Source organism: Protopterus annectens, chromosome 7.part0 (genome assembly GCF_019279795.1).
Source record: "Protopterus annectens isolate FY-2018-M chromosome 7.part0, PAN1.0, whole genome shotgun sequence".
NCBI lineage: Eukaryota > Metazoa > Chordata > Ceratodontiformes > Protopteridae > Protopterus > Protopterus annectens.
The window spans coordinates 879,286,158-879,302,920 of record NC_056739.1 but is presented as its reverse complement, the minus strand read 5'-3'; positions in this window follow the sequence as shown (position 1 = coordinate 879,302,920).

Below are 16,763 nucleotides of genomic sequence, written 5' to 3'. Positions count from 1 at the left end.
AAGGACTGGAAGTAATTGGACAGGGTTAGGAATTTCTCCTGAGGAAGAAAGGCTGTCATCGCGAGAGCATTCTGCAGCCTAAGATAACTAAATTATTTGAGTTTGAGAGTGAAACCCAGTCTTTCTAGAAGCAGGCTGAGATGTAGCTACAGAGTGCCCTGGGAGGAGGCGTGAATGAGAGGATCATCAAGGTAGTGAAATATTTGCATTCCCTGGTTCTGCAGTATGATGTACTTTGTGAAGACCATGAGAGCTGTAGATAGGCCAAAGGGTAAAGCAGAGAAGTGAAAGTGCTTTGAAAAAAAATCCTGAGGAATTTTATAAAGGATATGAAGTTTGAGGAGTGAAGTAAAAAAAATAATGGCTGACATGTCATTTAATTTTCAAACATCATATCCTTTATAAAATTCATGCTAATTCTATCAACTTTCTAAGTTTGTAAGTTCAAAAGTATGTAAGTTTGTAAGAGTAATATTTAAAAAGTGTTCCTATTTTTGGGCCTTTGTCCCTCCATTATTTGTGGCTTTGTCCAGATTTCTTGCTGTAAGAGGTTAAGAGGTATGGGCCCTATGACCTAAAAGCACTGGATCTATTATTTATAGGGTTATCATTCGATTGTAAATAGAAAGAGTGAGGTCCTTTGAGACAGAGTTAGAGATATAGCAGCAGGATGAAAGAGGAGGAAGAATGTAGGTATAGTCATTCTAAGGATGTAGCTTGTCCCCTTTTCTGAAAAGTTCCATATGTTTTGTTAATGTTGATCCCTAACATTTCTTCTTGATGCCCTGTTTGCCAGAAGTAGGGAGGGACTGTTTACATAGTTGTCTGAAGAGAATACATCTATTTAATATAAAAATGGGGGAACCTTAAAAAGTTTGTTTATTCCATGAACTAAATTGCCTCTCTCATCATATTGTTTGAGGACTTGAGTATAGCAAAAAGGACCAAACACAATAGCTGCACAATCATGCACACTCTTTCAGGCATAATTACAGACCTGATTTTGGAAATAATGGAATTCAGAAATAATTTAGCCTCTGAAGGCAGATTAATAGAGTATTCCCTTAAATTTCAGCACAATGTAACATTCTAAAAGCCAAAGTGGCTGAACAGAAAATTCTCTTCCCAAATCTAGCCAACGATACTTTTTGTTATCCACTGAAGAAGGGTTAGGGTTCACCAAAAGCCTACTGCCAGCTGAAGCTAATTTGAAAAATGAAAGTTATGTACTAGACAGTGGTCCAGGCAAGCAAATATTGTAGGAAGAAATATCCAGGGAATTGTTTGGCTAGGCTTGTATAGGCCCTAGGGTCAATAGCCTAGTACCAACCTATGAACCTATTAATATAACACTAGATCCATGTTGTTTTCTCCTGTATGTCTCAACCTGTGGATTATCAGATCCGATCAGATCAGAAGTCGGCACTTCAGAATTTTTAGCTCTGAAGCTCTTTCTCCCACCTAATGCTATGCCTGCCTAAATCTCCTCAGATTTTGTTTCTGCTACTATGCCTAACCTGCACATACAGAATCCCCCTAACAGGACATTAAAGGATCGCTACAGGGAAAACATTAAAAAATATATCTTTTTTACCTTTCCTTAAGTTTAGCTCATTACAAACCTGTATGCACCAGATAGAAGTAGTCACTACTAATTTTATCCTGTTTGTAACCTAGACTGACCTCCTGGGGCAGACATCTTGAAGAGCGTTTGTTTCCTTCTAAAGAAAAATCTTCTCCATAATACATTGTGAGTGCATTGTTTTGGAGATTACAGTGCCCATAGCTGGACTGTCACATGGCAGTTCCATTCACTAATGGAAGAACAGAGAAGAACAGCTAAGTTTGAGAGGCCTCAGTAAAACTATAATTTACTGTCACACAGTAAAAGTGTTCGCTAATCTCTGTCCTTATCATCTGAATAGCACTTTCACAGTGAATTATGTTACAAAAATGCTTTTAACAATCCTTAATATAAATGTGCCTAAGTATTCCTGAAAACATACCTGCAACATACACAGTTTCAATTCATCTCAGCCACTGATAGATTTAGCTATGTCTGCAAATTAATACTCTAGTCATGAAGAATAATCATATTTGTCTCACATAAAATTGCAGTCTGCTGCCTTGTTACCTGTTAGGCATGTCACTGATGTCTCCTTATATGTGTAAGTACTACTGCTTTTGTATGCACATATTCATTTGTGTTATGCTATTTTTTATGCTACTTAATATATTCTTTCACTTATGCTATGCAGTGCCTACTATCACTGTTCTGAACAGTGCATACTGTTCTTGCTCAGGCTCATTATTGTTTTCCATTGCAGGCTGCCACAACAAGCTTTTTTATTCACTGATATCCAAAATTTCACACATTTCCTCAAGCCATGTTTGAAACAATTTGCAGTTGATCAGGGAGCAATGTTGTAATTCTTATTAACTTTTTTACTCAAGAGATTCACTTGTATTCCACAGTGCTCATCATCCCCCACTCAGAGCTGTTATCACTTTGCTTACTTTGTGTAACTCAGACATCACAATCCCTCTTCAGATATCCATTATAAGCAGTAAATCACACAGACATACAAATGCTTGATGATTTACTCTATTCCAAAGAGTCTGAGTGAATCACTGAGCTCTTACAGCTCATCTTCAAAAAAAGAAAAATTTAGCAATGCCTACTATAAATCTATGTAGATGAGATGAGGAAGTGGCATTACACAGTAACTGCAACTTTGTATGGAAATCAATGAACACTGAATCAGAGTACCTCATTTTAGTGCATGTAGCAAGGCATATGTCATCTGTACTTATGGAAAGAAATTGCAGTGAATGTTTATTCTACTCTGAATTGTTGATAAAACTGGAGCAGACAGTTATGCCCTGTGTATCTGTGACTATTGCATATCTATTATCATATGAATTTAGTTGTTAGTAGAATTATACTAAAACATCATCTGATATGTACCACAGCAATAAGCTATGGTTTCATAAAAAGAAAAAAAGTGCAAAGGGCAAAGTTTTGGTTTTAAACAGCTGAGCTGTAACATCAAAAAGTATAGGGAAGCCAGCAAATGTAGAAACAGCCCATGGCAACAGCAATGCATAAAGAAAATGATTATAAGAGACTCTCTAAAGTTAAAGACACATCATTTATGCAGATAAGACACCTGTCATGTATCATAGCATCTACAAGTGCATAACTTGAGAAGCCTGATGAATAACAGAGTAACAATGACTATGGCTTTCAGTACAGGAAGGGACAAGCTGAGCTAACAATGTATCATGCTAAGGAGATGAATACATTATGCAGACATCACGACTCCTCAGTGTAACTTCAACTGACTGTTCAGCAACCAAAGATGTAGGAGGAGGTGTGATGCATATGCATGGGAATCCAAAGTCACAGACAATGGCTTAGCACATTCCCAGGAATCTTAACAGTAGCATCAGATGAGGTATGAACAGTATCACTTGGGAAACCAGTTTTTAAACTGAAGATACACATTAATATTCACATTTTGCTTGTGTCACAAAACAGTGACATCTAAGCATGGACAGGACACCAGAAAGTAGCTCAAAACAAATATACATCGATATATGTGCAATCTCTATTCCACCGGCAAAGAAAACTTAGGCACGTTCAGCAGGCTGTGCAGAAGCATTTACTCATACAGGTCTTGGTGTAGCAGACTTTGCACTTTATGGCCACTGGGGTAATGTTTGGAGCATACCAAAAAAATCTCCTAGTCCTGCTATAATCCTTGACTCTCACTTCTCTTTCTTGGCATTGTGGGCTACCAGGGGTTAGAAGGAAGAAATGGGCCACAGTGGGTGGTTAGTGGTTAGTTATTTGATGATCCTGGGAAGGATGCTTGTGCAAATGCTTAGGCAGAAGGTAATACGTCATCAAAGGTAGAAATTGGACCCTGCAAATGAAACAAGCATGTGACTATGTATTTTCCTGGCACAAAGCAATACTACACATTACAATGACAGAAATATCAGCTAATGTTGAACTACTGTATGCAAATACATAAAATTGTGCAAGTCATTTGTAGACTGATGTACTGGGCAAATACTTGCAGCAAATGACTGCATGTCCCAACAAGCAGAGTGCTTAGGCAGAAGCAGAGGTGCCAGAAGATGCTGAGGGCTGTGGGGGCAGAGGTGCAGAGGGGCACGTAGTGACTTGAAAGGGGCTTTTTTTTTCTTTTATCTTCTACAGTTAACTGTGATAAAAGATATACACATATCATATGTGTTGAACAGCTGCATATACAGGCAACTGTTGTTGCATTAAGAATAATTTTGCTACGAAATTTATGTGGAATTAAAAATGAAACTACTGTCGCTCCTTATCCCATTGCAAGTGCAAATTGGACATGTAGTTTCACGTGAATGCCTGGCTTTGAGTATACCATTCAAAAAGACTGCCTGTGTGCTAAAAACCTGAATAAGTAAATGAAGGGAGGACAGAAGTTTTAACAGGCAGCATTAAACTCTGGCATCTGTGTGTTATTTGTGCATTGCAACACTTAAACTACATAGTGGTGAATAACAATTGTAATTGCTATATGGCATGGGCTATATAGTTTCAGTCTGTTTATGGCCATAGTCCATGACAGCCTAATGTAAACTTTATATTGTGAAAGTGGATATAGTAAAGACAGGTTGGCCATTTCCAAATTCAGAATAAAAAGTATACAACAAGTTGTTTGCACTATATTCAGAAATAGACTGCAACCAGAGTCCATGCTTCTGTTTCCTCTGGTATGTCCTAGAGTGTTGGAGACAATAAATGCTGGATTTCAGAGTTTGATTAAAAGAACACACACACATAGGCACAGCAACAGACTTTGCTACTTAAACCTGCATTATGAGTTTTCAGTCCAACTAGTACTTCAACTGTAGAAAATAATATTGAAATGAAATGCAAATTTTCATGTAATCATTTTAGATTGTAGAAAAGTACAGTTGCATAGGTAAATTTACTATAACTGTAGATTTCATATGATCCCTGCTGAAGTAGCCTAAACTATACATTTTATATCCTACAAAGCTTTAGGGCACCTTCCACTCGCCCAAACCATTAGCTCGAGCCAAGCTAGCTAAAAAGACAGGATTGGATGCCATGACCTTCAGAGCTTTCATGCCAACTGAGAGAGGGAAGCTAAGCCCTGAGAAGACATTGCTAGGATTAATAAAAAAAAAATAAAAAAATGCCCACACACTAGACTAACAAATACAACATTTCAGAGCTTTACCAGAAAGGCTCATCCAGACTCTGCTACACTTTGCTGTGAAGGAAAGGTTAGTTTGCTTTTATTTTTTGTATTTTGTTATTACTTTATTGCATTTTTATATTTTGAATACTGTGGTTTGTTTTCTTTACCTTGTGTTTTACTTGCATTCTACTTTAACAGCATATTAAAACTTCAGAAGAGACCACAGCTCTGTCTATTCTGAGTCAGGCAGAAAATTATTCCCGCCCTCCCACACAGTTACTGTTGTCTTATTAAATACCACTGTCTTTCTAGTTGCCTGCCTCTTATGTTAATCTGACCATATATCTCATTTCCTCTCTACTTTCACTGGCTTGTGTGAGTAATCACAAAATCATAATTTTTGAAATCCCTCCCCTTCAACTATTTAAATGTATTGGCCATCCTACTGTATTCCATACTACCAGAATACAAAAGTGACCACCCCTTTCAATCCATCTTGCTGATTTAAAAATAGTAACTCTCCACTAAACCTTAACTTTTTAAACAGGTAAAACTTAAGTTACCTACTTTCACATCTAACTTCTCTAGTGCACACTGCAGTGTGCATTTTTTTTTCATCTTACTTTTAAGCATCCCTGTGACTAGCACTTGCTCTAATACCTGCTGGAAAACACTAGGAAGCCTTAAACTGATACAAGCACTCAACTCTCATTGTTAATAAGGAGAAATTAATAGTAGGCACTAAACAGTTTATAATTGCAAAGTACCTTGCTAAGGTAAGGGAAAACAGCTCCTGTACTTTACAAAAAAAAAAAAAAAAAAAAGCACCAAACCAGGCATGTCCAAGTGTCAGCTTCCGGTGATTTCTCCTGTCCACCTGGTGAATCTGGGCATACTGGGACAATGCAGCAATTGCCTCATGTACACAGACAATCCTCTCCTCCTACCACCCAACACTACAACCTGTGAGAGATGCACTTACATAGCCAAAATGGAAGCAAAGCTCTCTCCACCCAAGATAGTGCTAGACAGTCAAGAGGAGAAGGTTAACACCCACAATACACCTCAGGCAACACATAGCCCTTCTAAACCCACACCACCAACACCCACATATAGCAACACTAAATCCACATGAGGCCCTTAACTGTAACCTGCCCAAGCAACAAGGACCTCTGAAGCTAAAACACAAACAAACACCAATCAAAACCAAAGTGTCACATAGTTCACAACACCAGTTTGCCACCCAGCAACAGCCCCTAAGGCAAGACAACATACCTAACACTTTAGTCATAGGTGACTCTATAGTCCGGCACACTGATGCCCCACTCACCAGGTTGAATAAGGAGAAAATTACAGTCAGCTGCCTGTCGGGTGCCAGGATCTGCCACATAATGCATGCACTCAAGTCACTCCACAACAAGTACAAATATGACTCTGTCATTGTCCATGTTGGAGTGAATGACTTTAGACGTACCTCCCTGGACTACATGAAAAGAGACATGGAAGAGCTCTAGGATCATGTGGCCCAGGCAGGTATGACCTTATCCCTGAGTAGCATCCTGCCTTTGCCCAGAATGATACCACAATATAAGGATAAAATGATTGACTTCAACAATTGGCTAAGCTTCTGGTTTCATTCAAAGGGGATCCAGTATCTGCCTGCCTGGGGTGACATGATCGACAGACCACGATGCTTTGCCAGAGATGGTCTGCACCTGTCGCCCCTGGGATTCAGGTTACTGGCTAAGGCTCTTGCCACCCCTATAGTGCCTTTTTTAGGCAAAGTACAAAGGACAAAACCACCACCGTAACAGGTACAAGCATGCAAAATCTGAAGGTAATGCTACTCAATGCTAGAAGTCTAAACCTCAAAATACACTCTCTCGAGGCACTCCTAAAAATGGAGAACATCGATATCTGTGCAGTAACTGAGACCTGGCTCAAGGCTCCAGAGAGCACCCCTGCAATACCAGGCTACAACTCTTACCACACTTTTCGGCCACCAAACCAGGACCGAAACACTAAAGGTGGAGGAGTGTCAATGTTCACCAAGGATATTCATACCACCAGGCTAGTTGCCCAACACATGTCTGAAATTCTCCAGGTGCAACTAACACTAGGTAAGACTGCAATCCAAATTATAGCTTGCTACAGATTCCCCACCATACCCCAAGATTCTCACTACACCTTTCTAAACATACTGGAAAATATTAAGATAGAACCAAACACCCTAATACTGGGTGATTTTAACTACCCTGCCATTAACTGGGAAAACTACTCATGTACCAACACCTTTGCCCAATGGTTCTTGGAATTCATAAATTCCAATGCCCTGGATCAACTAATCCGTAGTCCCACCAGGGGCTCCAATATCCTAGACCTGGTCATTACCAACATGGGAAATCGATGCTCCACACCTATGGTCACCCCCTTATTAGTCAGGTCTGACCATAAGCTAATCACCCTTAACATCCACATCCCACCCCCACCCCACCCCCAGTAAGGAAACCCCCATAAAAAACTTATCCAAAGCTACTCAAGTTAGAAGTGACAAACTTCATGACACCCATGCAGAAGGGAACTGAAAGTTGAACTGCTGAATCCTACACTAAGACACTGTATGAGCACATCCACTCATGCATGAATTGTGCCATCCCAAATAGAACCAAGATGCTCTCATCCAAAAAAAGGAAGTCAATCTGGTGGTCCCCTGCCATAAACAAACTTTACAACAAATGGAAGAAACTGTTGCAGAAAAGAGGAAAATCCCAGGATGCAAAAAACTCCCTTTCCAGCCTCAGTAAGAAACTGAGATCCCTCATAAAATCCTCCAAAGCTAGTTACGAAAATAAAATTGCCAAATTTTCCAAAGGCAACCACACGGCATTCTATAACTATGTCAAGAATCTAAATGGCAATGCTCAGATCTGCTCTGAGCTAAAACAGAATGGCATTAAATATACTAATCCCAAGGATATTGCCAACTTCACCCCCTCTCACCCCCTAAATGGCCCATCTCAATACCGGAAGATTGCCAAATTCTGGTAATAACGGCCACACACGTAAAAACGCACTCTCCAAAGCTAAGAATACAGCATCCATGGGACCAGATGACATCCTGGGCTGTTTACTACATGAACTACAATATGAACTGGCACCTCACCTAAGTGTCATGTTTAATCATAGCCTCACCTCAGGTTTCATGCCCACTGAGTGGCACAGAGCTACAGTTATCCCACTCCACAAGGGGGGATCCACCTTGGATCCCGGAAACTACCGTCCCATCAGTCTGACAAGCCTTATCTGCAAGGCCATGGAGCATATTATCATGGAACTTATAAACAAAGACATTGGCAACCTTCAAACACTGGACCCCACCCAGTTTGGGTTTGTGAAGGGTCGATCTTGTCTCCTGAACCTGATTGACTTCTTCAAATCAGTCTCCAGAGCCATGGACAAGGGTAAGGTGGTCCACACAGCCTATCTAGACCTTGCCAAGGCCTTTGACACCATCCCCCACTCTGGAATCATAGATAAACTTACTAAGCTGGGCATTAATCCCTACGTCACCCAATGGGTTGCTAACTGGCTTACTGATAGAACCCACACTGTAAAAGTAGCCAAATCCAAATCCAGCTCCAGACAAGTGACAAATGGAGTACCTCAGGGTTCAGTCCTGGGACCGCTCTTGTTTGGCATCTACTTCTCTGAAGTACAGGCCAACTCTAAGGGACTCTGGCTAACAAAGTTCACAGATGACTGCAAACTGGGAGCCATTATTGAATCCCCAAATGATGTGGATACTCTACAACAGGGCCTTACAGAAACAGATGCTTGGTGCCAGAGCCACAGGCTCAAGCTCAATGCCAAGAAATGTATAGTTATCCCCTTTGGGAAAAAACATGTACCCGTGAATTACCATATAGGTAGCAGTACACTAAACACCGAAAGTGTGATAAGAGACTTTGGGACACAGGTGGACAGTGGTCTCACCTTCGATAACCATATCGCCACAACAGTCAGGAAATCCTTCTATGTGGCACACCTCATCACTAAGGGCTTTTCATCCAGAATAAAGGAGGTCATTGTCCTACTGTACTCATCCCTCATTAGACCCATTATAGAATACAGCGGCCCATTTGCTATGTACCTCTCAAGACATCTGCAACAACTGGAAAGGCCGCAGAAATATCTCACTAAAAGAATCACAGGCCTAAAGCAGATGCCCTACGCTGACTGCCTTAAAAAACTCCAGCTATACTCTGTCACATATCATCTACTCAGAGGCAATCTCTGCTTAACATACAAGTCCATGTCAAACCCAGAGCTTTGGACATCCTACACTTAAAGAAATCCCAATCCCTCAGAGCCACACGCTCCAGGGATCTAAACCTTGTCATCACAATAAACAAAACATGCTGGAGGGATAGGTTCCTGACCCAGGGACTCCCCAGACTCTGGAACAGATCGCCCATACATGTCAAGCAGAGTGCCTCTTTGGCCCTTTTCAAAAGGAACCTTGCCGATTGGATGGGAGAAAGGAAATCCCCCCCCCCCCCGGGGATTATGTCAGGCACCCTGCTAGACAGGGGTCCAGGGAAGTAAATAGTGTGGGAAGAAATAGCCAGGGAATTGTTATGGCTAGACTTGTATAGGCCCTAGGGCTGATAGCCTAGTACCAACCTATGAACTTACACCAAAACCAGGGTGGGGGGTGGATGGAGGTAGTGGCTACTGCAGCAGTGATCATTCAAACATTTACTGCCATGGTAAATTTATTTAGAAACTGTTCTTCATATTGATCATTGTTGCATTAGCCTGAGCTGTTTGGGTAGATTTCCATAGAACAACTGGGAGGTAGAAGAAGGGTCCAGGAAGCCCTGGAAAATGATCCTAGCAAGACTTGACCTAGACCTGGAGAAGGAATCTAGCTTGTTGTGCTTTGTAAAAGTATGCACAGAGGACCAAATTCCTGCTTCTAGAATACATCTATAATTCAACCATTCTCAAAAAGCCATAGATGAAACCAAAACATGATAGAATATAGCTTGACCTGCCTAGAATACTTTTATTGTGGTGGGAATAACAAAAGGTAATAGTCTGTGATACCCATTTGGAAATAGTCTGCTTTGACACAGGTTGTCCTGTCTCCTTACCTTAACAAGAAATGAACAACTGAATTTAAGTTCTGAAAAATGTTGTAATGTCAAGATAGTATCTGAACTTTCTGTGGACATCCACAGTATGAAGTATCCTTTCTCCCTCATGTTGGGGCTCAGGGAATAACACAGGGAATTAAAAAAAAGTTGATAGCTACTTTGAACATAAAAAAAGGATTAGTTCTCAAGGAAACCCAGTCTTGTGGAAAATGAAATAAGGTTGACCTACCATAAGAGCTTACAACTCAGACATTCTTCTTGCAGAGGTCAGTGCAAGGAGTAAAACCCATTTCCATCCTAATAACCTCCTCAGCCAGATGAGCTGGTTCAGATGGAGCAAGTGTTTGCTTCTGTAACAAATTTAATGCCACATGGGGGGAGAAGACACTGGTTTTCATGGAGTTCTCTTATGCAAAACCCCTTTAAAATATGTTGACATGGGAAAGCCTTGAAAAGGGGGATCCATGGGCAGACATGCTGAAATGGTAAGCAAATGAACCTTGCTAGAGGAGTAAGAGGCAAATAGAAAAGCAACTCACACAAATATTATAAAACAAGTGAAACCCTACTCTAAATAGGTTCAGGTTATGTTTTTGGGAATAACTAGAAAACCTTTTCCGTTTGCTAATACATGATTTTCTAGTAGAAGGCATTCTTAACCCCATTAGTACTTCCTGCACATCCTCAGTAAATAGGTGCCTAAAAGGTACTAAGACCCTAAGATCCAGGCAGTCAGTTAAAGTTGTTTGGGGTTGGGATGTATAAAATGACCCTATTTTTTTTTTAAACAAGAAACAGCTTTATTAAATGATCACTTATAGGTTCATAGGTTCATAGGTTTATACTAGGCTATCTAGCAGTGACACTGAGGTAATCGAGGTTTAAGTCTCCCGCCTGTGGCTCTGACGGATCTAGATTTATTGAGGTGAAGCATATTCATCAATCATATATCATTGACATAGTCAATCATATATCAAAACCAAGACCAAACAGACTGAAAAAACGAACGTCAAGCGAAGAGCCACCAAACTGGAAGAACAAGTATTTTATTTGAACACTGAGTTATAATAAAACAATAAAAAGTTTATCTGTTAATCCACAAGTGATCCACAAGTAAGCGCTTTCATTTAATATGTATTAAACTTCCTCAGACAACGTATCAAGTGACATCACTTCCTTTATACTAAACTTCATTTATAAAAAAGGAAACACATGACTCTACTAGTATTTAAGCATGCCTCTACCTCTACGGTTGATATAAAACAAATCTGACATAAATAGCAACTAAAGAGCATTGAAATACATAAATGACATGCATTACATGTTAAAAATATGAAAAACACCAAATAAATGTATATGCATATATACATATTAAAATGTAAATGTATGTGTACATATTAAAATACTTTGCTAAAATATATGTCTTATAAATAAATATATGTATACAAATATGTTTTATAAAAATCCCCAAAAAAATTTTTATTCAACAGCGTATGAATTTCGCTATGCATAAAAAAAATTATATTCTATCAGCTTCATAATGGCCTTATATATTTACTTACAATGTTTAAAAAATATGGATAAAAATTGATGTCAAAATAATTTACTTGTAAGTATTAAATATAAAAATAAATAAATTATTAAATATACATAAAAAAAACAATTTTATCTTTATATAAATAAATTATACTATATCTCAGTCTATTATTTTATTTCTATTTTAATTTTAAAATAGGAGCTATTGAACTGCATTCATTTATGCCTGGCCATGTATCGGCCTGTGTTCTAATCTGCCATTGCAATTCTTTATGTTCTAAAAATAAGCCCCAAGGTATTTTTTCTTCTATTTCTACATGATCTATTGCTGTAAAAGAAAATTGATGGTCTCTATATTCATTAATGTGCTTTGCTAGCACATTATTACATGGCCAGCAACTAGACCCAGCATATGATCAAGAATTTCCTGAAGTGAGAAGGTCGGAGAGATTAAAGAATAAAACCCCTACCCTAACCGCCATGGAGCAGGGTTTCAAGGGGCCAGGCCCAAAGACAAACAATGGAAGACATAAATAATGATGTTTATGTACATGCAAACGAACCAAATGTGATGAATGATATTCAACATTGTAATAATATATTGTATGAACATAATGAACATGTTATAGTGAAATAAAATTTTTTTATGCATAGCGATAATATTTTTATTGCTATATTAAACATAGATATGAGCGCAAAATTCATACGCTGTAAAATATGACTTTTTTTGAGGGATTTTTATAAAACATATTTGTATACATATATTTATTTATAAAGCATAATATATTTTAGCAAAGTATTTTAATATGTACACATACATTTACATTTTAATATGTACATATGCATATACATTTATTTGGCATTTTTCATATTTTTAACATGTAATACATGTAATTTATGTATTTCAATGCTCTTTAGTTTCTATTTAGGTCAGATTTGTGTTATATCAACCATAGAGGTAGAGGCATGCTTAAATACTAGTAGAGTCATGTGTTTCGTTTTTTATGAATGAAGTTTAGTATAAAAGGAAGTGATGTCACTTGATACGTTGTCTGAGGAAGTTTAATACATATTAAACAAAAGTGCTTACTTGTGGATCACCTGTGGATTAACAGAGAAACGTTTTATTGTTTTATTATAACTCAGTGTTCAAATAAAATACTTGTTCTTCCAGTCTGGTGGCTATAGTTGATTATATGTTTATATAAATGAAAACAAACCATATTGACATATTTTCAGTTGCAAACATTATGCATCACTTATAAATCTATCCAGTCATTGTCGAACATTACAAAGTTCTTTCACTTCCTGAATTTCATTAAACCTCATCCTTTCTTGAAAACCTCATCCTTCATATATTGCTCCTACCGTTCCTATATTTTTCTACCCTTTTCTAAAGCCCCCACTTCCGATTGTTTCATCTCTGTTACTATATTGACTACTTCTAATAAAGTCAGTTTAAACTTTGATTTCTGTTTCCTAGAAAATGCTTTTTTGGCAGCCCCCAGAATTAAACTCAGCAAGGCCTTACTGTGTCTAGGCAATTCCAATTCTGTATCACAGATCAACAAAATAACTTCCTTAGTTACACCTATTTGCTCACCCAGTATTTCTGATAGAGTAGCCAGTGGGGATTTTTTAAAGTCTGCCAACTCATTACAATCCAAAAAAATATGTTCCCAATAATTTCTTTCATCTCTGTTCTTGTGTGACCATATCCAGTCTGTGAGGAAACTTGTGGTAATTGTCCCTTTGCCAATTCCAAAAGAAGGGATAAACACTGTTGCCTGGGCCAGAGGGGAGTCACCACAAAGGTCTTGGGGGATTATTTCTGAATTGTCAGAATCACCTTGAATATTAGAAAGTGTATGAAAGCATACAGGAATATTCCTGTCCAAGGAAAGGAAAGGCATCTGTCTTCCAGGCCTTCTTGCATGAAGTCTTGGAGCAGAATTTCCCCAGCTGATTGTTTATTGGAAAGATAAAAAGGCCTGCATGAAGAACTCTTCAAAGATTGATTAGATCTTAAAAGACCCACAAACTAGTTTTCATTAATGAAGGTCTGCCTTTGTTCTGCTCAGCTTGTCTGTCACAATATTTGCTCTGACAGACTGTAGGAAGTAGAGTGAGATTCTGCTGTAAAGCCATATCCCATGATAACATGTCTAGTCTGCAAAGAAGGGAAGACACGGGTCTCTCTTGCTTTTTTATGTACCACGTCACTGTGGTGTTGTCTGTAACAACTTGAAGTAGTCCTGGGAACCAAAGGTGATTTACAAAGTTGAGTGCCTTGATAAGGGCAAATTTTTCCTTTACATGTATGTGCTTGCCTTTGTCTTTGTTGTCCTACTTTACATTTATGTGCTTGTATCTGTGTTTGTTGTCCTAGATATTGCACTTTTATTCCTCTAGCAATAAAGGTAACTGGGGTGACTGACTGTTTTGGAGCAGGAGGGGAGAAGGTGAGAAATGGATTCAGGGTATTCGAAAGAGCTCAGAAACCAGACCAAAAAACTAGTCATCAAAGAGAAGAGAGCTTATTTTTCCTCTAACCAACACAACCCTCACAAAAATAAAAAAATAAAAAATTATGGATCTCCATCAACAACCTGCTCCACCCAGGTAAACCCATTACTCCCAATCCTTTCCACACAACACTGCCACTGAAACTGCCACTCTCAACAACTATTTCATAAAAACTAACAAAAGCTCACACAAAATAGTACATCTCACCCAGCCTCTCTATCACCTCTTAACAAAACTCTTCCCAATATATTTTCTTTCCAGCCAGTCCCAATTACCACTATTAAATCCCTTCTAAATAAACTTAAGCCTTGCACCCCCTCTGCCGACCAACTACCCTCCCACTTCCTAAAAATAACTCCCCAATCCATCGCCTACCCTGTCTCTATGCTTATTAATCATTCCATCTCTGAAGCCTTTGTCCCAGATATTTGGAAATCCTTTTATACAATCCCTCTTTACAAAGGTATCAACTCTACTGATCCCTCTAACTTTAGACCCATTGCTATCCTGTTCCCCCTTTCTAAAATTTTAGAAAAGTGCATCCATGCTCAGTTAATCAAACACCTTCTTGACAACAATTTCCTTACTCCTACCCAATATGGCTGTAGACCCCACCATAGCATAGCCACTGCATTATTCTCCTTTACTCAAACAATAGCTGAAGCCCATGACAATAACTTGCTCGTCTCCTGTCTATTTCTTGATCTTTTAAATGCCTTCGATACTGCCTCTCACCCTAAACTCCTTACTAAACTTTCTGATCTACATCTCTCTTCCTCCTCCATCAACTGGTTCTCTAGCTACCTCTCCAGCAGGCAGCGATCTATCCTCTGGCAAACTGTCCTCTCTCCATTCCTCCCTGTAAATACTGGAGTTCCCCCAAGGATTGATTCTAGGCCTCCTTTTGTGCAACATATTCACTAACAAACTTCACTCTGCTACTAACCTCTCTACATATCTACAATATGCTGATGACTCCACCCTTATCATCTCTGCCCAGAACATCCCTGAACTAGCTGTCACTCAACAAACCTTCACCTCTGTCGAACCTGGCTATCTGATAACCAATTAATACTAAATCCAAAAAAAAAATAAACTCCTTCTCTTTGTCCCTAAAACATTCACCCAGCACAAACCCTCTTTCTCTATCACCTCTCTTAATAACACCATCATCAAACCTGAGCCCCATACCAAACTACTTGGAGTAATTATTGATGATGAACTAAAATTCGATACTCATATCCAACAGTGTATAAAAAAGACCCACCAGAAACTCGGACTTCTCTATCTCAACCAGAAATTTCTGTCACCTTCTTCCAAATCTTCCCACGCTCCCTCACTCAGTCCCTTCTTCTACCATGTCATCTTTATGCTGCCCCTGTCCTTACTAATGTTCAAACTTCACTTATCAGTAAACTAGAGCAAACTTATCACAAAATAGTCAGGTTTGCCTGTAATCTCCCCTATAAATCTCACCATTGTCTCACCCTTAAAATCACTCAAATGGCCAGAGTTCTCTAAATAACTACTTCTACTCCAACTTCACATTACACACTCTGTCCTGACTGACCCCTCTTCCTGCCCTTCCATCTCCAACCTAGTTTCCTAACACAACCCCCATCATCACCTTTGTACTTCCAGCAAACACCTCCTTGACATATATAAACCCAATAAAAATATAGGAAAGTCCCTCTACAAATACTCTGTTGCACATGCTTGGAACTCACTCCCTCAAAATATAAGAAGCATTCATCAAAGACACCTGTTCAAAAAAGAACTTAATTTTTTTCTTCAGTGTACATGGTCCTGCCCTTGTCTAACCCCCACTTGATCTAGCCTCTCCTCTTCTCAACTTTAACTCCTTTTCCCTATTTTACGTGTTACTTCCTTGTATTTGCCTCATATACCTATATACCTCCCTCTTCCCTCACTTCCATAGCATATATATTGAGATAGATAGATAATAGACACCAGGTTCTCTCACCACGAAATACTTCAAGTTTTCAATAATAGATCCAGTTTAGCCAGCATAAAACAGTCCGGTACAAATTTCAGAGTAATCCAAAGGTAGTCCAAACAAGAAAAAGTTTATTGAAGTGAGCGCTTTCGCGTAGCATCTACTACGCTTCATCAGACAATATAAAAACACTGAAAACTTCTGCTTATATATTAAAAGCACTACAAAAGGGCACCAAAGTTAATATGCATGGTTGATTAATTGATTAAATTAAATTAAATAGAATGCATTCAATCACTTTCATTGAGCTTGGTTCACATTCAGTTTCAGTTAAAAGCAAGCTAGCATATCACGTTT